Source organism: Elephas maximus, chromosome 4, assembly GCF_024166365.1.
Source record: "Elephas maximus indicus isolate mEleMax1 chromosome 4, mEleMax1 primary haplotype, whole genome shotgun sequence".
Taxonomy (NCBI): Eukaryota; Metazoa; Chordata; class Mammalia; order Proboscidea; family Elephantidae; genus Elephas; species Elephas maximus.
The window spans coordinates 72203414-72227291 of record NC_064822.1 but is presented as its reverse complement, the minus strand read 5'-3'; the positions used below and the strand labels follow the sequence as shown (position 1 = coordinate 72227291).

The following is a 23878-nucleotide window of genomic DNA, read 5'->3' as shown; positions in this document are numbered from 1 at the left end:
GTTCACGTTCTATCTTGAAGAGAAGTAACTGCTATTTAACTTGATGATTGCCCCTGTGTGGTGCTGATAAATAGGTTGCCCCCATACCAATTGCATCCCCCTGCTGGCCTGTGCGGTCGAGAGAGGCTGGTTTCCATCTTTCCTGGGTTAGGGCGTGCGACACCTGTTCTGAATACATCTGACTCTCTAGGCCTACCTGAAGCACCACAATTACTGTGAGAGATCTGTCTTCCGAAACCACAATAATCGGAATGGTCTAAGACTCACGATAGGTGCGACCTTCATGGGTGTCCCGTAAAGCTCATGAATACTCAAATAATTTTGAAGACTTTTTACTTACAACAGATTTCATACTCTGCATTTCCTTAAGATTTAGAAAATGTGATTTCCCATTCTCACCCCCTAGGATGTAGTCACAAGATAATAGACAAATGGTCTTTAGACCAAATAGGTCAGATAGCTTTTATCATGATTTATCACATGGGTTGGGTTTTCATTAAGATAAAACCTTAAACACTTTAGAAAATGGTTTGAGAAGAGTGAAACAGAGAAGACATTCTCTTGTGGGACTTCAGTTCTGATTTTTCTAGCTACTCACCAAAAACATTGAAAAGCATATGGAAAAAAACAAGCTTCCTTTTGCTTTATTTGTCCTTAATTTTTTTTAAATGTTCCCACTTTTGTATTTTCCCTCTTCTTTAAGCTTTTTTTCTTTTTTCCTTCCTTCTTCTAACTCATGATTCCTTAACATTTATTCATATATTCATTCATTTATTACTCAGTTTATTTCTAACTCTCTCTGTCATCGTTCCTTTATCAAGCTTGTCATTATGATCCTGCCTCTCAGAAAATTTGAGTTAGACCTCCTTTTGCTCTGCTAAAACCACCACCGTCTTTCTGGGTCTACTGCTGTAACCCGGGCAGCAGTGGGGTAAGAACAATAATTGCTCAGGGCTTGATATTTGGATATGGCATAGGTGAGATGGAAAATGCCTACCCTAAAACATGGATGTGGCAGGAGTTTGATGGATGATGCTCCCACGTGTGGATGTGTCCAGTGTGTGGCAGACCATGTTCACACATCAGGATATGGCAGTGGTGTAGCAGGTCATGGCCCTGTGCATGGATATAGCGGAGTATGGTGGAACTCATATATCCATATGGCACAGTTGTAGGGAATGTCAGCTCTTGTAGGGCTCTGGGCTGTCAAGTGAAAGATCTACCATATTTATCACATTGTTTTCTTCAAATGTCTCTGAAAATTGCTTGGGACACTGTGTTTATCTTTCTCATATCCTCATGAGCCACCAGGCAACAACTGAATGATTTTCCATTTGAACGAAGCATAACTGGGCTGGAGGAAAATCATTTTCCCTTCTGTGGTTTTGACAGAACATGAAGTTCTAGATGCTGAAAGCTGAGAGGATGTGCACCTGTCTATCCTCCACACCATATTGGTTATGTTCTGAAAAGTTGCATCCTATCCATTCATTGCTTAAAGACCTTCTGTGGCTCCGTTGCTCATAAAATAAAGGCAATTTATTTTCAATGTGGCATTCAAGGCCTTTACAAATGAAGCCCAAAGTGCTCCACCTCTCTAGCCTCAGCCCCCATACTCAGCTTTCTGCATCCTGCATTCCAGGCATCCCCACCTCCTCATCCATTCCCAACTATGCCTGTATCCATGCATCTGCCTGGGACGTTCTTCTCTCTAATTTCTTCACTCACCAAATTCCTATTAAAACTTCAAGATGCAGATTAGAAATCACTTCATTTGTGGAAGTTTCCTTGGCTAATCAGGTAGAAAGTCATTCTGTCCTTTGTTATAACATCATACCTTTATTATAACACTTGTCTTCCACATCATATTGTAATAATCTGTGGACCTATACCTAACCATGTCACTCTGTGTCTGACTGTGAGCACCACAACTGCAAGGACTATGACTCGATCATCATAAGAGAAAAAAAAAATCTGTATGGGGAAAGACAGAGGGAAGGTATATTTACTTAAGAGCCTCTTGCTCATGAGCTAAGCATTGTAAGCAAAGAAAGCAACAAGAGACCAAGAACGCTTTGACAGGTATTTAATTTGAAAGTGGTTTCCTGATATATTTTAGAACTTTGCAAATGACAAAATAGTAAAGTGTAAGCATTCTACCAGAATGTGCCAACATAATTTACATAATTATAGAAAACATTTAAGTAACTAATGACATATAACTGTGCATCAGTGTCAGAAACAGTAATATAAATCAAAAGTAGAGTTTTCCAAAAGTGTAATTAAAATACTAAAGTTCTTATTAGCTTTGCTTCAAAACACCTAAAGGAAATAAAGCCCCAGCACTGAGATGGTAATACATGCGAGAAAATATGTTCTGTGGATTTAGAAAAAGAAAAGAATAAAGAAGTTCAAAACAATAAGGAGTGAGGTAATTTTGAAAAAACATGATTAAATTTTCTTCAAGGAAAATAATATTTAAAAAGGAGATAAATTCCAAAACATGTTTTGACTATTAGGGATGATATGTCTGCCATATAACTCATATCAAATGATCAATAGCCCATGGTGGTGATGAAAGGGTATTTGTAGCCCTTAGATGTATACCAAAACCAAACCCGTTGCTGTCAAGGCAATTCCGACTCATAGGGACCCTATAGGACTGAGTAGAACTGCCCCATAGAGTTTCCAAGGAGTGCCTGGTAGATTTGAACTGCCAACCTTTTGGTTAGCAGCCATAGCACTTAACCACTACGCCACCAGGGTTTCCATTAGATGTATAAATTTTTAAAAATTATCTTTAACTTTATGGCAGAAAAATATGCTCAGCTATCATTCTGTGCTCAGAATGTTCAGAGTGAAATTTCTATGAAAACTGATTTTTGTGCTCTTTTTTACTGGGTGACTTCCATTTTGTGATAGCACATTATATTAGTGAATTCAAAATTATTCCAGTACATGCTATAACTAAACATGGGCCCAAGTTCTAATATCTAGCAACCATACTGTACATTCGATCAGCTCCCCTAGTGGGAAGAGGGTGTGAGGAAGCTGTTAACATCTTTTTTCTCCTAGCAAAGAGCCACAATGGTAATTCTCATAGTTTTTACCTATCCAGATGGATTCTCTTTTTGTAGTCTACTGACCACAGTACAGAAGGGGAACAGCTTGGATAGGTGAAGGAGGGGACACATTTGCTGGGCACTGTGTACATTATATATATATTACATATATGTTTTTATATGCATAATCATTATACAAATACGATTATTCCCATTTTATAGATGAGGACACTGAGAATCTGGGGAGTTTAGTACCTTCCATAAAGTCACACATTATCAAGTGGCAGAGCCAAGATTTGAGTCCTTGTGTGTTTACCTCTAAAATCACTCTTCAAGGATGGTTTCTCTTGTAGCTAATCCTAGCCAAACTTGTGACATTGCTGAGGACTGATATAGATACCCATTGCCCCCATTTTCTCATTTAATTTCCTACTCTCTCATTTAATTATGTTTTAGTTCTCCAGCCCTTCTCAGGGCACAGTATGGTACCACTACTAGAACTACGACTACTAATAATAAGAATTATCATCATCGTTTCTAATATAACTTCAGTCGTTGTCATCATTATTAATATAACTTCAACAGTAATATCTCAGCTAACATTTTTTTAGCTCCAATTATGAGCCAGGCATATCGCCAAGTATATTGCATAGATTTCTTATGTCATGGTGCTATTAATATCTTTATTTGTAGATGGCGAAACTGAATATTGCAGACGTTAACCGATTTGCCCTTATGATGATCCAGACAGGCTAGAGCCCCTAAAAGTGTGATACCCTATTCAGACCCTGAAACATTTTCCTGTTAATCCCCTTTTTTCCTATTCTCCCATCTCCCTTGTCAAAACCTAATGATTTATATTTTTTCCCTCTACCAGAAGTGGTTATATGATTAATAGAGTCATTTAGATAATATTTGAATATTTGCACTTTATTATTAAGTGGTTCAGAGGCACTACTTTAAACAGAAAATAATGATTTCCAGTACTTGTGTGGGGTAATGGCCCTCAAATTGACTTTAGCCTGGGTGTAGAGTGATCTTGACCTTTAAGCTTCTTTTGGATGGTGAGAGAGTGGTAGCACCAGGTGGGAGAAGGGTCAGGGATGGAGTCAACAGGGCTGGTGTTTGGTTGAAGGAAGCCTGCAGGAAGGCAGGGGCTGCTAAGGTTACAGAAGGCTGCTGCCTGGCTGTTGAGCTCCCCTGAGGGTATCTGGCTGTCCACATCTTGCTTTACCAGTGTGACTCTTACCCACATTGTACTTTGCAGTTCTTTGGCACAGTGATTAAGAGTTTGGTGCTAACCAAAAGGTGAGTAGTCTGAATCCACCAGCCACTCCCTGGAAACCCTATGGGGCAGTTCTACCATGTCCTGTAGGGTCACTATGAGTCAGAACTGACTCAGTGTCAATGGGTTTTGATATTGGTGTTTCCTCTAGGAAAGGAGCCTGGGTGGCTCAGTGGTTAAGTGTTTGGCTGCTAACCCAAAGGTTGGCGGGTTCAAAGCAGCCACTCCATGGGAGATAGCTGTGGCAGTCTGCTTCTGTAAAGGTTACAGCCTTGGAAACCCTATGGGGCAGTTCTACTCTGCCCTAGGGGGTCACTCTGACTTGGAATTGACTCGATGGCAAAGAGTCTTTCCTCCAGGACTATTGTTGTTGGTTGCCATGGGGTAGAATTTGACTCATAGTGACCCCATTTGTGCAAAGTAGAACTGCTCCATGGTGTTTTCAAGGCTGTGACATTTTAGTTCAAACTGCCACCCTTTCAGCTAGTAGTCAAGTGCTTAACTGTTTGTGACACCCGGGGACTCCTCTCCAAGAACTAGAGGGATTTTATTAACTTTTAAATGTCGAAAGATACTCACGTATTGGATGAGGACAGCCATATTTGCCTGCAACATGGGGGTACAATCAGGACGGCCTTACAGCACCCATATGAAGACCCCATCACTTTTCTAGATAATGATTATTCTGGGTTTCTGAGAAGCCCCACTGTGTGTGGAAGTCACCTAATATCCTTTTGGGAATTGAACAGGTATGAGAAATAGTATGCAAATGAATATGTAAATGTGCCTTCTGGAATAAAACCATCCTGGCGATAAGCGTATTTATACCAGAACTACACTGAAATGTTCCGATGATGTTTGAGCATGTGTGAGGAAATGGGGCCATGCTTTCCATTGTTCAAATGTATTTTCCTTGCCCTATTAACTTCAGGCTGGAAGCCAAAGGGAGGCAGCTGACCTCAAGCCCGATCTGTCACACCCTGGTCGTGGCCCAGACGGTCTTGGTCAGGCCATGGGATACTGGGCTAAAAATAGCTTAATAGGGAAATCACAGGCATCACTGCCAGGGAGCTAGAAATGAGGGCCTGGGCTCGGTCTCTTGGTAGCAGAGCAAAATATAAGGGTACAGTTCATTGCTTGAGAATCCTCTAGGGCTGTCAAGCAACTAGACCCCTTGTAAGAGCTGGCTGGAAGACGATCTGGAGGAAGTGACAGGAGAGGAAAACCTTGGGAATATACTGGAACAGGATGTACACTTGCCTCTTTTTCTCTTAATGGCTACATTAGCAGGGCCGTTTTGACCCCTTACATGGACTACTGCCACAAGTACTGAGTCTCCCCTGCCCAGGTGACAGATAGATCCAGAAAAAGGTCCTGAGGCTTTATCAGCACCAGGTCTGTGGGTCAGCTTCCATCACATCTGTTCTGGTTTTATTAAAGAATGGGTCTGCTATGTCCCACAACAGGCCCCATTGAACCCTAATTCCTGGCTGCATCTTGGCTGAGGCAGGAAGTGCCTAGCCTCAGCTCAACAGCCATTGGGCTTTGCAGAGGTCACCCTCCCTCCCAGTCTCAGGATGCAGATGCCCTGGTGCTGACTACTGGACTCCCAAGGGGCCCCAGAGTCTCCTCTCTCTCCTTCACAGCACTGGGCTTCATTTACCCTGCTCTCCCAAATGATCACCTGCTTCCTGCCATTCCACGAGTTCCCAAACATGATCCCTCTTGTCTAAGCTGTACTACCCAGTTGGGGCTTGTAGTGAGGTGAGTGGCAGCCCCCAAAAAGATAATGTCTAAGTCCTAACCCCAGAACCTGTGAATATAACCTTATTCGGGGGTGGGGGGTGGGGGGAACGGTCTTTGCACATGGAACTAAATTAATGATCTCCAGATGAGCTAATCCTGCAGTATCTGGGTGTGCCCTAAATCCATTGACAAGTGCTCTTGCAAGAGAAAGGCAGAGGGAGATCTGACACAGAAAGAAGAGGAGAAGATGCATGGAGGAGGCCATATGAAGACAGAGGCAAAGACTAGAGTGATGTAGCCACAACAAATGCTGACAGCCTCCAGAAGCTGGAAGAGTCAAGGAACAGATTTTCCTTAGAACCTTCAGAAGGGGCACAACCGTCCTGACACCTTTATTTCCGATTTTTGGCCTGCAGCACTGTGAGAGAATAAATTTCTGTTGTTCTAAACCACCAAGTTTGTGGCAATTTGCAGCTACAGGAAACTAATACAGGACCTTAATGCCACCTCTTATAACCTACACTCTGAGCTTGTCACACCCTCTAGGCTTTAATGCTTCTATTCATCTCAGTCTCCTTCTCCAGCCATTATGCTGGGATGAACAGTGTGCCCCTAAAATCCATGCCCATCTGGAACCTCAGAATGTGACCGTATTTGGAAATGGGGTCTTTACAGATATAATTAGTTAAGATGAGGTCATAGTGAAGTAGGTGGGTCCTAAATCCAATGACTGGTGACCATATAAAAAGAGAAGAGATACAGAAACAGACATGGAAGAAGGCCATGTGATGACAGAGCAAAGATTGGCGTGATCCGTCTACAAGTCAAGACATGCTAAGGATTTTCAGCAACCACAGAAGCTAGGAGACAGCCATGGGGCAGTTTCTCCCTTAGAGCTTCCAAAAGAGATCAACCCTGTCAACTTGAGACTTCAGACTTCTGACCTCCTCAACTGTGAGCGAACAAATTTCTGTTGTTTTAAGCCACTCAGTTTATGGTAATTTGTTACAGCAGCCTTAGGAAACTAATACAGCCACTCAGCTCCATCCTTCAAAAGTGGCTGTTTCTTACAGCAGAATTAGGTTCTTCTTCCTTACTTCCTTTGCCTAGAAGAACTGATCTACTTCACACAGAAGTTGTGTGGAGAGATAGGGTTTATACGCAGAGAAAGTCTTCTCTTGTTGGTTAATTTTAGGGAGACAATAAAAAAAAAATCTAAGTGCTTCCTTTTGCTCTGTCCTTGAGGCCAACTCTCATTAGTTTCTCATGGAATGTAGTGAATTATTTGTGTGCACACTTCCCACACAACTTTTTACTAGTCCTCTTAGTTGTTATTGTTAGGTGCCATCAAGCCAGTTCTGACTCATAGTGACCCTATAGGACAGAGTAGAACCGCCCTATACGGTTTCCAAGGAGCAGCTGGTGGATTTGAACAGCCGCAGCTGAGCTGGTTAGCAGCTGAGCTCTTCACCACTGCGCCACCAGGCTTCCTAGTACTAATGTCATTGTAAAAGGGCATTGAGGTCATGTTTTGGTGAGATGTCTCATTTTCACAACGCTTTTGTGGGGAAAAGTAATATTAACGCACCACTCTCATATTCTGAAATAGACTTCGTTGTTCAGATCACAAAACTGGAAGGGACTTTGTTTTCACATCAGGCTCAGGTGACTCTTTGCTCATCTAAAACAGAGATGTCTCTTCTTGCACATTTGATTCCTTGTTACACCGGAATACACACACTTGTATGTATACATGTATGTAAAATTACATAAAAATAATTGGGTAATTAGGCACTTGGCATTTACAAAGATGCATAAGGAACACAAGTTCCCCGAGTGCATAGAACATGAGCTTCGCAAAGTGCATCTCAGGAAGGTTGTCTTTCTTACCTGGAAAAAAAAGAAAGCTTTGTCTCATTCTGCAGATATTAGCTGAATCACCTTTTTGCCCAAAGGCAGAGGGAGAAGAAGGAGGAGAAGGAAGGGAAGGAGGGAGGAAAAGAAAGAAAGAAAAGGAACAAAAACCTCAGAGCCCGATCTTGGGCTACTTCTGCCTGTATTCTTCTTCTTAGAAATGTATCCCTCTACAAACTCTATGGGGCAGTTCTACTCTGTCCTATAGGGTCACTATGAGTTGGAATTGACTCGAAGGCACTGGGTTTTTGTTTTTTACAAGATATTAGAGGACCAGAAGGCTTCCTGGAGGCAGAGATTTGTAAAAAAGCAAATATGCATACTAGCATGAGTATGAATTCACAATTTCCCCCACTTAAATTGAATCAGACTAGGCCCCAAAATGAAAGCTGGCAATAGGCAATAAACAATTTTAGTTAACAAAAATCAAAACACATAGCATGGGATGCTGTACTTAAGCTTCGGGTGCCCCGGGAGTGGGAGAAGCTCACGAGCACTCCTTTAAGCTGGTCAGATCATTAACCCCTTTGTATGTTTTCCATCAGGGGCCTTTCGTTGTCGAGCCATCTCTCCGAGGTTGAGAGGAGAAAGTGGCTCTGGGGACTCCCACTGCACTTATAATCTACTTACAGCCCAGTCTCTAGTTCTGTGAGAAGAGAACTATTCCATTTATATGCCTTGTAGAAGGCAGTTTCTTCATTCTGAAGTTTATTTACTCAAAGGAAATTAAGAGAGTCCCCCAACATCCTTTTCTCTCTGATTAAAAACAAGAATTATAAATATTTTAGTACACGGAGGCTGAGTGTTTATATGCTCACTAAATCTTAGTTTACGGGTTGAGGATTTATTAAGAATTAGTATTTCACAGCTGGGCAAGTGAGTTCGAATCCTTTGAGACAAATTAATGAAGCCATGAAAATTTATATGTGACCAAAGGCATCAGGCCTAGAATGAATCCGGTTTTAGAGATGTCAGAATTGTATTTGCGGTGAAAATTGTAATCCGAGCTGGCTCTGGGATTTTGTGGATTTTTAGGCCTTCTTACCCTTCCTTTGTCCCCAGCTGTAATGTTGGCAAGAGTGGAAAAGGTCCCCAGGGAACTGTGTGCAGCCTGTTAGATTTTTGGATGTCAATGCTCCAAAAATCTTCATAGATTTTTGCATATCTGGGTATGTGCAAGGGCCATTGAGGGCCTGAGAGTATCTGAGGCCAGGGAAGCCCCAGCCACTTAGTTGACAATTTAATGTCCAGTTTTCCTTTCCAGCGTAGGTCACAGAGAGCCATTTAAAGATTTTTTTTTTTTTTTAATGCTCTGTAAACACTATATGCTTCCTCTGGTATTTTAATCCAATCCTATTTAGGGACTTTGATTCAGAGGGTCAAGGGCATTGGCCCCAGACTAACATGATCCTGATAGCCTCTCAAGTGGAGAGAGAGCAACAATCAGGCAGCTACCCTCCCTGAAGATGGAGGCAGCTTGCATTTTCAGGCCCTTCTTTGTAGTAGGAAGAGTCAGGAGGAGGAAGATCAGGGTCTCAGGTCTCTCCTTTAAAAAATTACATGGTTCGTTTACAAGAGTAGTTCTTTTTGGTGGCTGCAGGAGGGGCAGGCTGCTGGGGAAGGAATGGAGTAGGGCAGTGTTGATAGCAGAATCACTTGGGGAACACTTTCAACCTAAATAGGACTCTGTCCAACAGGCTGGAAATAAAATTATAAATCACAAAAACTCCCACCTGGGCAGGACCTGCCACGGAAGTAGCCAGAAAACCAAAGGTATGAAAAGAGTTGCAAGAGGAAACTACTTTGATGGAAGTTATTGGAGGGCCGCTCCATTACCCCTTTTGCTCCCACTCCCCGGAAATGTACTGAATGGCCTTTGAGAGGACTATCTGGAGAGCTTGATGTTCACCCCTACACAGAGTTGGGAAGGGGCTAGCATTTCATCCGATCCTGAGAAGCCAAAAGATGACAGACAGGTCTTAGCTAGAGCTGGCCGCCTGGTGGGGTAGAGCACAGAGAGGTGGCTGCCCTGGGAGTGGGCCACACTTCCACTCATGGCAGGGCAGAATTCTGTGCTTCTCAAGGACCAGATTAGGTCACATAGGAGGGAGAGAGTCACCTTGGGGTATAGGGAGAGTGTGCTTTCAAAGCCCACAGGGCTTCCTGCCATGGATGAGGAAGAAATAGAACGAAGCTGGAGTACCATCCCGTGGGGAAGTTGAGGGGAGTGATGTAAGTGACCAGTGGCAGATTCATGTCCTCACTGAGGGAATCTCTGGGGAACCCAGGGACTTGCCTGACAAGAACAAGAATCAGCTTTGAACACCTGCCATGCCTAGAGAGCTTCAGTGCCACATCAGGACAGTGCCAGTTAAGTAAGTCCTTTCCTGCCTTCAGTGGCTCCTCCGTTTCCTGTAACCACTGCCTCTCACCCCACCCTAGAGGGTGGGGAGAAAGCAACTAGAATGCAGGGTCTGTAAGAGGTGACTTCACTTTGATTTTTATAACTTGGCTATTTTGTAGTGACAGGGATTTCTGTGGCCAAATCTACCAGTTTTTCTTTGCCTTTATTATTGAATATATATTGAACTTTTTATTGTGCATATACTATTTGCCAGGCCCATTGTAAACTCTTCCTGTATATTGCTAATCCTCACGCCCACCTTGTAAGATAGATATCGTTAGCATCATTTTACAGATGTAGAGAATAAGGGACAAGTTAAGCAAGTTGACCAGAGTCACACAGCTACTAAGTTGTGGTGTCAAAATTTGGTTCAGAGAGAACTGACTTTAAAGCCTATGTCTGTCACCATTATGCCACCTGCCTGCCGTAGCCCTGAGTTGTCTTGTGTGGACACAGGAAGGAAAGGCACTCTTCTAGAGGCCTTGGCCTGAGGTAGCAGAATCCAGTGAAGGCCCCTACCATGAGGACCCTCTCTGGCCTGGCTTCTTGAATTCTCAAGGAGGTGATTATGAGGCTTAGGTTAGAGTCCACCCTACCCTGCTGTAAGTGCACAGAGCCCTTGAAGATGCTTTGGTTCACCCTAATCCAGGAATGTCTATAGCAAGGCCTCTATTGCCTTCATTTCTGTACCCACAACTCCTTGCACAAGGCCTGGCCTCTCATTTAATGGGGGTCAACTGGCTGAATGTATCAAAGAGAAATTGAAGGTTGCAGGGTGCTATGTTTTCTCTCCCTAGGCAGTAACTGATATGCCTACTTAATCCAGCTAGGGAGAGAAAGATCCCACTCTCAAGAACCTTCCTGTTTGGGGAAAAGGAAAAGAAAAAGAGGAGAAAGGAGGGGAGAGAGGGAAATGCACCCCACTCAGTCCCCATCCTCATCATACCAGTAGCCATTGAGTTGATTCTTACTCCTGGTGACCCTTTGTGTGTCACTGTGCTCCATAGGTTTTTAATGGCTGATTTTTAGGAAGTAGATTGCCAGGCCTTTCTTCCAGGGTACCTCTGGGTAGACCTGAACCTCCAGCCTCTCGGTTAGCAGTCATGGACATAGACCGTTTGCACCACCTAGGGATTCCCATCCTCATATTAAGGGGAAAGGGAGCAAAGAACAATACTTACTGTTTCCAGTACACTTGTGGCAAGACCATGAGTAGCTTAAGGCTACAAACCACCTTGATATGAAATTTCCTAAATGCTTAATTCTGTGAAACTTCCTCATGCATCTCCTAGCTTATCAGTAGCACCACAACGTGTTCTGAGTTAAGTATAAGCCGGTTAAGTTTCCGGCAAGAACTGATTGCCAGCAGACCCTGAGACAGCTGGGACTCGGTCTTTTTTGGACTGGGTACAAAAGAAATGTTGAGCTGGGTGTCTTCCTGGTACTGAAGGGAGAATTCTGTGATTTCTAATAATGTCTCCTAGTGGCCTCAAACACAAAATGAACAAGATGGGTAACAGCATTGCGTTATGAAGGACGCTGCAGCCAAGGACCTCTGGGGCAGAGAAACTTCTGGGGAGTGAGCCTTTTCTAGCTTCCAGAAACAAAAAAATGCACTTGAACACACGAGCTTATTCACTCACATGCCTTTACACAACACATCCACCCAATAATTCAAACACACACGTGCAGGCGCCACTGAGGGTACAGATGTGGCTTTGACTTGGAGCCCTGAGCAATTCTCTGCTTTTTCTTTTTATCCTTATAAAAACACATCAAATTAATTGTGGCCAATTACGTACAAATCCCTTTCTCTCTGCCAATCAGGGCTGCCTGAACGGGCAAGAGGCACTCTCACCTGCTTCATTATGCAAATTGATATTCAAATGCTGAAGAACAATGCAGCCTTCAGTACAGCAGTGATTCCAGATTGCTAATGAGAAGAGGCTGCTAGTTGCTTTAACCCTCTGATGCTAGAACCCTCAAGTGGAGATGAAGGCAGAGCCAGAGTCAATGCGGGTCTCAGCGCAGGAGAAGGTTGTCCTGGTCCCCAGAGCGCCAGTCTCCCCATGCACAGTCACCCTGGTGCAACTCAAGCCTTGATATCAGAGGGGACTACCAGGCCTGATGTGATGCAGAATGAGAGTTTAAACTTTGTGGACAGAGTAGTTTGATTCCTTAATTGCCCCTGTGGTCTGGCAACCATAAATGTATCTCACAAGATATGCTAGACATCAGTAACCATGGGGCCAGGTATGGCTAAAATATACCCATACTCAGAATACCTGCAGTCTAGTGCAAGCATGACCCACCATGCATAGCGCACACCAATGACCAACACACAGGTAGAAATGAACGGTACATCTCATGTCATGAGTTTACCAGTAACTTATTTGAAAAAAGGCCTGTACTAGTCATTCATTCCTTCAGGAACTACTAGATGCAGAGACAGAGTGATTTTGTTCCTCAGTCGGCACAGCAGTGAGGACTTTTTTCTCTCTTGACTGTCTCACCATGTTACCTTGCCCAACACTTCAGCTACTCTGCTTGAATTAGAATTGCATTCTCGCCTTTCAACGCCAAGTTGTTGAAAAGAGGCTTTTAACAAAATTGTATAATTGTCACCCTAGTCCTCTGCTGGGGGTGGAATGAGCCAGCCAGCCGGCCCAGCAGCAAGGGGCATTTCTGCTAGGCAGCTGTGTTCTCAATGCCGTGGAGTGGGGCTAAGAGGAGTTTGGTGGTGGGAAGCTGGGCAGTTTTCCAGCTCCTCCTGAAAAGTCTTCAGAATGTGACTTCGGTTTTTGGTTTGAAGTGTTGTAAAATCATGTGTCATCCAGTACCCTGATGGCCCCAGAGAAGTCCCACCATGTTTCAGATGACCTACCCAAACAAGTGGCCATGCCACCACCACCCCTCCTCTTGGTGCTACCAGCCCTCCCACGTGGACTACCACATACACAACAAAGGAACAGCAACAACTTGCGGCATCGGAAGAATTCGTGGTTCAGGAAAGAAGTAGGAGGCGACTGAAGAAAGATGGTTCCCAAGGAAATCAGCAAGCTGGACTGATCCGTCTGCAGGACCACTACTTTTTTGGAATGCTTTCATGTATTTGTACTTCCCATAAAAACAAAAAATTTACAAATGCTTCCAAAAATGCAAATATCTTGGGGAAGTTGAGTAGTTGGTTAATCATGCAAGGGTTTTTGTCAGATTGTTTCCCTCTTAACACTTAGATGAGATCTTTTGCACTGAAAGAAGAGGGTTTTTGATTTTGTGGGCATGCGTCATGTAGGAAAATAGGGACTGTCAGGTTTGGGATGCTCTGGAAGGGAACTTAGGAGAGCACTAGGGTCCAGAAAGCAAGGTATGGTATGGAAAGTGAAGTCCAAGGGCTACCCCTGAACCCAAGTAAGGGGAGCTTTGTTTCCTCTCCTCTTTTACTTCATTGTTTCACCTTATCCCCAGATGCCCACCCCTGTCTTCCTGCAGCAGCCTGGGTCACCCTTCACTGAAATCATTGATTAAATGTCTATTTCTCAAAAGTTCCTTGAGGCAACAGACAAGTACTTTCAATAGCCCTGTGCCCTCAGCTCTGGGACAGTGCCTGGAACGTCAAAGAAGTTTGTTAAATGAATCAGTGTTCCCAGAACTCAGGCTAATAATATTAACACTAAAGTTCTACTGTTTTAGGGGTTAAATTGCCATTAATGAGCAAACCATTTACAATATTGTTTCTCTGGGGGAATGTATTTCCGTTTCTGAACAACTGATTTATAAATGAACTGTTGAGGACAGCGTGTTTGTAGGTTGGAGCCTGCCTATTAAATTTGCATTCCAAAGCCAAAAATAAATTAACCTTTGTATTATGTGTTCTTTTACAATATTAGCAACCATGGCCCTCATCCACGGTAATCATCCTATAAAGCACTTCAGCAGTTAACAGTCTCAGGGAGTGACCCAGTCACTAGTGAGCACTGTGTGGCCTGCCCTGAGCTAGATGCTTCACGTTCTTTCTTCCATTTACTTTTTCCCCCAAAACTTTTAGGCAGATGCCTTTTCTACATTATAGAAGAGGAAACTAAAACTCAGCCACTAAGAAGCATGTAACCTGGCTGTGTTCCTAAACCCCTCTGTGCCTCAGTGTCCTAGTTTATAAAATGGGGATACACAACCTTATAGCTGTTGTGCTGATTAAAGAGTTAACACCTATAAAGTGCCTAGAACAGCGTCTAATGCTTGCCAAGTCCTCAGTAAATGTTAGTGCTTAGAACCTACAGTAAACCCAGGGTTTGTGCCTCGATCCATTCCACAAAGCCCATGCTGTTTCCAGTAGATAATTAACCAAAAAAAGAAACAAGTTGCAGTCAAGTCAACTGACTTATGGTGACCCATACATGCACATGCCCTGAAAGCTGCAAACTACCACTAATCCACCCCAGAACCCACCCTACAGTCCTATATCCATCTTCTCTGCCCCCATCATTTGCCCATTTCCTGGAGATTGGGGGTGGTGGGAAAAGTTGGTGGAGGGCGGGTAAACATCAGGCCTGGAAAGGGGCAGAAGAGAGACTAGGGGAGTCACTCTGAAGGGCTTAGATCCCCTGGAAATGGCCATGGATCCAAGGATACCTGGAAGAGGGACCCCTGCCATGGGTAGGAGGTGTCTGGTACCTCTTTGCAACCTTCCTCATGGGTCCGGTGAGTACAAGCACCCAGCATTCTCCTAGATGCAAAGTAAGACTCAGTGAATGTTTTGTGAATCTGTTTCCGTCACTCATCACTGTCAGAGAAAACAGTTACTTCAGATCTGAGCTTCAAATATGACTCCTTTTGACTACTGGGCCCTACCTGAAGCAAGCTTTCTTGCAGGAGTGGACAAATTATAAAACTGGGTTTCTCTTAAGGCCTTTCCTGGCTGTGTTGTCTGTGTTACCAAAGAATTGCCTGTCCTTTCAAACTCACAGAAAAGTGAACCTAATTTTTCCTACCTCAAGCTCTCTTGGAGACCTAGAGAAGAGACTTACTTAGCTTCACTGTAAATTATTAATGAAACCAGAGAATTTATAACAGTATTCAGTTTTTAATTAATAGCCCTTTAGGCCAGTTTAGTTTGCAATAAAAGTTATGTTCTTATTGTCATAAATAGTTGCTACTTTGTCTTTCCTGATCTGTCCACTAACGGAAAAATATTGACTCTCCCTGAAGGGCCTTTGCCACCTGGAAATTTTTTTATCAAGTTGGATGTGGGTTTGGGAGAGCGTGGGAGCCAATGATTTTAGTCACTGAAGCACCTCTCCTCAGTCCCCAACCCAGGGAGTTCTGTTTCCAGGCTCTATGCCACTTAGGTCTCTACTGGCCAATTCACATGTAACAGGTGCTACCTATTGATGGGCCTTGTCCTGTGTATTGTATGCTGCAACTGCAGGTAGCCCCCAACTTACAACATACTCAGATTACTACGAACCACACTCATGACCTTTTTTTTTTTTACATCTTAGCATTAGTAATATGTACTACAAACAATTTCACAACACGTAATTTGCTGATGTTGTCATTTTCATGCCAACCCCCATAGACAAATAAAGATTGGATTTATAAAGATACTGATAATAAAAGGCAGTAGTAATAAAGACAAAAAAAAAATGAGGTATTCAATTTACCTCAGAACCAACTTATGATGGAGTTGTCAGAAAGGAAACCTGTCATAAGTTGGGGACTACCTGTGTATTTTAAGGACATTCTCTAAAGGAGGGGTGGAAATCAGGTCCATTGAGTTTGAGTCTCATCACCTGCTCATCAGTTATTCATTGAGCAGACTGATCCTAAATATCTACTACATACCATTTAATAGCCTGGTTATAGGAAGAGCAGAACAGCTCTGCTCAAGTGCTTTATCTTTAAGCCTTTGTCAGTACTGAGCTTTGTGTCCAGCCACACAGTCTCTCGGGCGTCCTCAGCAGCTGCCCCTCTGCCCATGGTGAAGGCCTAGAGGCCTTGGGATAAGAAGCACCAATAACTGTGCTGCTTCATCTCAAAGAGACTCTCCAGAAACCCCTCTTTCCTTTGTAAGTACTTTGTTCAAACTGGATGCTGCCTCATCCCAGAATTCTGCCTCTGTCCTCAGTTCTTTGCATTAACTGAGGCCTCTGTTATATCACCTGCCTGGCTTTTTGTTTAAGTTTTTATATCTGCCTGGCTTTTTATATTTTTAATGCCTAGCACATAGTAGGAATTAATTCACAAAGCATTTATTGGGTGGTTACTAGTCATCCTGTGAGTAGGATTGCCAGATAAAGCAAATAAACATTCAGGGCACCCTGTACTGAGTTTCATATAAGTATGTCTGAAAACTACATGGAAATCGGACCTGTGAGGTGTTGTAGACAGGCTCAAACAGTCCACTGAGAGAGAGAGACACTTAGGCTAGACTTAAAACATAAGGTAGCAAGTACAATGACAGAGAAATTTCCTTGGGTGCTCCTTTTCAAGGTTAAATAAGCCTTTTTAATCTTTCATTATAAGAATCACTCCCTTTATCTGTAATCATTTTCTGCACCTTGTCAACATTTCACTTGTGTGTTCTAGAAGAGAGCACACTGTGGTCATAAAGTTCTCCCACTGCTAATAACGGGGCCTGACCAGATCCTTTCCACAAGCCACATTGCTCTTTAGCTTCCCACTGTAGGCTCCCAAATTAAACAGCAGCACTATATTGACAACTCTGCAGTTTGTGGTCCACTAAGACTCCACAATCTTTGTTGACCATACTTTTGACAAAGCCAATTCCTACCTACCCCTTCTTGCTACAGTGTGGCATGGTTTTATATCCTGTGAGAGTTACTTTGTATGCTTCCTAATTGAACTTCTCCCTTTCAATATCTTCTTTCATCATGCCAGGCTTGATCATTTTGATGTTCAATTCTGTTTCCCAGGTGGCCAACTATCCCTCCAATTTGGTGTCATCAGCCGATGTAAAGAGTAGATTTTCTGTCCCATCATCCAAGTAATTAAAGAAAATGAGACCCTGCCCTGTGTGTTTACTAAGTGACTCCACACTCCCAACTCAAGCCGATCATATCTGCCCTCCCACTAGACATCCTGCCTGCCTAGTGATCCGGCCTCTTATTTGATGAACAGAAACTACTTTCTTTACACCTCGCTTTGGTGTGGGCTAGAGAGACTTTTCCCCATTTAGCTAATTGGCTCCTGATCTGGAATTTTTGAGTCAGAATCGACTCGACGGCACTGGGTCTTTTTGTTGTTCTGGAATTTTATGAATAATTTTTTAAAGTAAGCTAGCTTCTCTGCAACCTGTTGGCAAAGGGAACATGATACGTGTACTCGTAACCATTCACACAACCCAATGGCCTGGTCTGTTAGTAGAATCATCATGAGCTCCATGAGGAAACTTCCTACCCAGTAGCTAAGAAAATAATCTTCAGCAGTGAACATATTTCCTTCCAATTATGTCCACTCAGACAAGGACTTAAAAGTACAAGTATGAAATGGACTCATCATATTATTTTCCCAAATATGTGTTGCAATTAATTCACAGGTAGACTTTCCTACAGTAATCCTATTCCAGAAAAAGTCTCTTCTCCAAGCCTGAGATGAAGCACATCTTGGATTTTATTTTAAGTGGAAAATTAATTTGATAAAAACTTGAAGTTGTTTCTCTGAAAATTGACATTACACCATGCCAGTGGGGCTGGATTCAAAGAGGAAAGTGCTTCCTGGTGTTGTATTGTTAGAGACAGGAGTTTTCAGGGAATGGTGACGTTGTGTCCTGAAAAGGCACACCAAGCCCAAGCCATGCTACAGGGAGGCCACCGGATGAACATCCAATCTATTCTTCCCTCTCTATTCTATCTTTTTAACATTAATAAAAATTGTCACATGGTATGACATACTACTATTTGACATATTTATAATATTTATTTGTCTCTCCCTATTTTTTTTATTAGACTGTAGCCCTGGTGGCACAGTTGTTAACAGCTCGGCTGCTAGCCAAAAGGCTGGCAGTTCAAATCCACCAGCCACTCCTTGGGAGCCCTATGGGACAGTTCTACTCTGTTCTGTAAGGTCAGTATGAGAATCGACTTGTTGGTAATGGGCTTGGTTTTTGGTTTTTGTTAGACTGTAACCTCAGTGAGGGCAAGAATTTTTGTCTGCTTTTTTCACTGATGTGTCCATAGTAACTATAATAGATCCTGGCACATGTAGGTACTCAAATAGTTGTTGAAGAATGAATTAATCATTCAGTCAAAGAAATAAATGAATGAGCAGAGAGTTAGTTATATATAAAAAAAAGCATTCATATAATGTTCGTAATATAAGCCAATACTTTGCTTATTAGCCATTTGATTTTCAGAAACAGTGGGGGGATAGTTTCATAACTAATGGATGGATGAAAAGGAAGAGAAGGTAATATAGATAAGAAATAATTGACACTTCTAGCCCCAGATAGAACTTGCTCCCCTTTTGGTTTCTGGCCCTAGCAAACCATCTAAACCACAGGCAGGTATTTAAGAAAAGAACTCAATAAAAATGGTCTCCAAGTGTACTCCCGTTGTGCCTTGTCAGATCTTAAATTACAAAGTTATTTCAGGAATTATTTAGCAAGACATTTGATTTCTTCGGAGGCCCTGACTACAGCCTCCCCTCTGAGATGTGAGAAGAGCACGGCAGGCCCTGTGTGTGCCTGTGTTTGGCCTGCGCCATTCTCTGAATGGTGAGGCCTCAGCTTCTCAATCAGTCAAGTGTTCACCAAGTGCTTTCTATCTTCCCAGCACTCGACAAAAGGGAACCAAGCCTGAAATAACTATAACAGTTCCACTTTCCTCTTTTACTGGGGAAAGGGGATAAAGGATAACAAAGCAAGCTCATATAAAGGAATTATTACCAGAAAAAGTTTCTGGAATTTTCCTGGAATAAGTACATATTAAACAGAGTCTCTTAAACCATCTATGATCTTTTGTATCTAAATTCCTGCATAGCATCCACACCCCTGGCTCGTGACACAGGGCAGATATACACTGAGTATGCTTGAAGGAATGGTAATCCTAAAGTGGGGTGTGTACTAATATAGTTTAGGATGATTTCCAACAAAAGGGTTGAGAGTAAAAGGGTGTTTTGGCTTAACCCCCAGTCAGCTGGAAAAATTAAATGCTCTTCCTTTTCCAATATGGTTATTGATATTTTACTTTTGAAGCGCTTACATTATAATAATTATCTTAGCATTACAATTGGAGGTCCATTAAGAATGACTTAGGCACACTGGACTGCCATTTGCCCTATAGAGCTGGAACATGGAAGTGTCTGCCTTATTGTGCTTGAAGAACAAAAAGGCAAAGAAGGGAGAGCCTTCTGAAACACTACTAAAGGCCTGGAATATTTTCAGGGGGATAATAATGCAAGGAACAAATGAAATAGACATTAAAATGGAAGCCTTGACAAAATCCAAGTCTGCCTGTATATTCAGAAGAACACAGGAGAGGAAGTGGCAGAGTCGACCTCACGCCACCACTTTATCTCCCACTACCCTCCCTCAGCCTGGTTCAGAGCACATGCCTGGTGCACAGGGGACACCCAATGCATGTGTGATGACTGGATGAAGAAGGGGAGAGAGGGGACAGGAGTAGGGAATGGCTTTTAGGTCTTGGATAGGTAATGAACTGCCCTAGGCCTCTGTTTCCTCGTCTGTACAGTGAGGAAGTCCCTCAGTTGGCATTTCCCTAGCTCTGATTCTTAGCCTGTAAGTGTTCTGGAAGACATATTGGGTATTCTTTTAAAAAAAAAAAAAAAAATCCATGGCAAAATAATTTGGGGAAATGCTGTGTCAGGGTTAAAAAAAATCTATTTACCAAAGGACTTCTCAGAGCCCTTTCCTGTGAATGTCCATTGTGAATCCCTGAAACGGGGAAAGGGATGCAGTATGGGTGACACATTCACCTAGGCTCCTCCCAGTGCTAGCATTCTATCAGCTGCAGCGGCCTCCCATATGGCTGGCTTTATTGACCAAAGCAAGGCGTTCTGCTGTGCTGTAAATGGGTCACAATGTGACAGCATGTGCACACGCTGGCATTTCTATTTCTCAGTTTGGAATGACTGGTCTGATTGATTGCCAGGAAAGCACGGATAGGCCTGTCTCCCCGATGTTCCTCTCCCTGCAGCCTCCCTTACCCTGGAACCTGCGTGGTTCACACCCTTTGGCCATCCTACCTCTACTGCAGCTTTGTGACTCTGAAGTTGTTGACACTGTGTTAGGGACCTCAGGTTATCATGCTACCTACTGGAGCACCCCTGAGTTCCCCTGGGGCATCTTGCATATGGAAATCTTGGTAGTAAAATGGGTGGCAATAGCAGCTTTTTAAAATACTTTCGGCTAGGCTGAGAGTAGATTGAGGGAGCACAACCAAGGGCACCTGGGGAGACGCTAGTCATGCATGGGATAACTTAAGGATAAAATTCAAATGCCTCTGTCCTCACGCCTGTTCCACTTTGTCTCCATGTTATCATAATCATCTCCAAATCTGTCACATTTTTGATGCCAAAGAGATATTCATATGCATTGTCAAGTCTTAAATTTGACAAGCTCTTGTGGGATCTCAGATCTGATATATTTTTTGAAGAAAAAGTGGCAAAGATGCCAGGAAAGATGTCCTCAGCTGGCATGAGGACACATTAACTCCCTACTCACCAGAGATGCCAGAACATGACTCCATCTGAGGAATTATAACGTGCAACTGTGTGTTGCATGATAATGCATCCACCAGGAAGAAGTGCACTTTGATTTTTTCATATTAAAAATGGATCAGCGTTTGTGCTATTCAATTTATTCATTCATCTGGTCATTCACTTATTTGTATTGAAGGCCTACTAAGTGCCAGGTACTGTTCTAGGCACTAGAAATATAGCAGTGATCAAAACGACAAAAAAAATCTTGTCCAACATATCGCTTACATTCTAGAGGGTGGAGGTGGAACAAGATAAGAAGGAGGTGCTAAGTACTATGGAGCAAAATAGCAGAGAAGGGATATAGTGAGTGTTGGGCAGGGAGGATGCAGATCTAAATTGGGCGGTTAGGGAAGGCCTCAGTGAGAAGATAATTCCGGGTGACCAGAAGTTAGAGAGGGAGCAGTGTATAGGATATCTGGGGCTCTCTGGGCAGAGAGAAGAGCATGCTAAGGCAGGAGCTTGCCTGATGTGTTCTAGGAACTGCAAGGAGGCCAGTGTAGCTCCTAGGGAGTGGCCAAGGAAGAGTAGTGGGAGATAAGGTAGTAGGGGTGAGGTCAACTCAGCTACCTCCTCTCCTGTGCTCTTCTGCATATATAGGAAGACTTGGGATTCTGTCAAGGCTTTCATTTTAATGTCTTTTTCATTTGTTCTTCCCATTATTATCCACCTGAAAGTGTTCCAGACCCTTAGTAGTATGTCAGGGATTCTTCCTTCTCTAGCCTATTTGTTCTTCAAACCATGCTCAGGCTGAATAATTATGCCTTAACATGGAACAAGGGGATACGGATTGGTTTAAAGTCAGGAAAGGTGTGCATCAGGGTTGTATTCTTTCACCATACCTATTCAATCTGTATGCTGAGCAAATAATACAAGAAGCTGGACTATATGAAGAAAAACAGGTCATCAGGATTGGAGGAAGACTCATTAACAACCTGCATTATGCAGATGACACAACCTTGCTTGCTGAAAGTGAAAAGGATTTGAAGCATTTACTAATGAAGATCAAAGACCACAGCCTTCAGTATGGATTGTACCTCAACATAAAGAAGACAAAAATCCTCACAACTGGATCAATGAGCAAGATCATGATAAACGGAGAAAAGATTGAAGTTGTCAAGGATATCATTTTACTTGGGTCCACAATCAACACGCATGGAAGCAGCAGTCAAATCTGCTGCGAAGGACCTTTTTAAAGAGTTGAAGAGCAAAGATGTCACCTTGAAGACTAAGGTGCGCCTGACCCAAGCCACGATATTTTCAATCGCATCATATGCATGTGAAAGTTGGACAATGAATAAGGAAGACCGAAGAAGAATTGATGCCTTTGAATTGTGATGTTGGTGAAGAGTATTGAATATACCATGGACTGCCAGAAGAAGGAATAAATCTGTCTTGGAAGAAGTACGACCAGAATGCTTCTTAGAAGCAAGGATGGCGAGGCTGCATCTTACATGCTTTGGACATGTTGTCAGGAGGAATCAGTCCCTGGAGAAGGACATCATGCTTGACAAAGTACAGCGTCAGTGGAAAAGACGAAGACCCTCAACGAGGTGGATTGACACAGTGGCTACAGCAATGAGCTCAAGCATAACAGCGATTGTAAGGATGGCTCAGGACTGGGCAGTGTTTCGTTCTGTTGTGCATAGGGTCGCTATGAGTCGGAACCAACTCGACGGCACCTAACAACAACATTGAGCTGGGTACATCACATTCTTCCTCAGTCTGGGTTATGCAGCCTGCTCTGCAGTGTGGCTTTCTTCTATATCACTAACTTAATGTCCCACGTGTACATGTACAAACATCCCTTCCAACTTAAGACATTGTACCCATGTCCCTCTGCATCTGTGTTCATGCCTTTCCTCTTGCCTGGATTGCCCTTCCCACACCTCTTTGCCTATATAACTCTCAGCCATATATAGCTCTGTCTCTGCCTTCTCTGCTTAGCCTCCCCAACTCCAGCCTTTCTCACTGTGACCTCTGCTCCTTCTAACCTTCCATAGCCCTTACTTTCTTTGCTGCCCATTTGGAACTCGCACACTCATTTATTCATTGGATCCCTATATTCCACACTTGAGCATCTGTTCTATGAGCATAGACCTTTGTGCTGTGTTTTATAGTTAAGAGTGAAGAGCCTGCTCTGCTGGTGTCTAGCTTTATGACCATAGTCAGATTACTTACCTCTGTGTGCAACAACTCCTGTATCTATTAAATGGGGCTAATAGTACCTACCTCATAGGGTCAGTGGCAAAATTAAATGACTTTGAGTTACTCTATGTAAATTGTATGAGACATAGTAAGTGCTAAGGAAGTGTTAGCCACTGGTCTCATTACATTATTATTATTATTTCCAACAAATATAAAGGTAGGGGTTTTATCTCTGGCCTCGTGGGACCTCATTTCAGAGCTCAGTGGCTAATATATGATTTATGCTTATTAAACGTATAGATGTTGATATTCGATAACCAGACACAAGACTTTGCCAAACACCAAAGACTTCATGATATAGGCTTTGACACAGTGAAGTTAATATAGGAATAAACCCATTTCTTCAGTTCTGCCAGCTCAGAGACCAAATCTCAGCTAGCCCACGTACCGTAAAATGCCGTTATCTAACTTTATGAAGTATTTAGGAAAGGTTTTTACAGTAAATATATCCAAATTTTGTAAAATACAGAATAAATGACTGCTTTTCGCTATGAGTTGAAATCAACTCAACAGCAATGGGTT

At 42.9% G+C, this 23878-nt stretch overlaps 1 protein-coding gene across 1 annotated transcript in view; it reads left to right on the top strand.

Moving 5' to 3' along the window:
• The window catches only part of GRIN2B (glutamate ionotropic receptor NMDA type subunit 2B), a 484741-nt gene that overhangs the window by 434989 nt on the left and 25874 nt on the right, over window positions 1-23878 (top strand). The gene's annotated exons all lie outside the window — the stretch shown is intronic.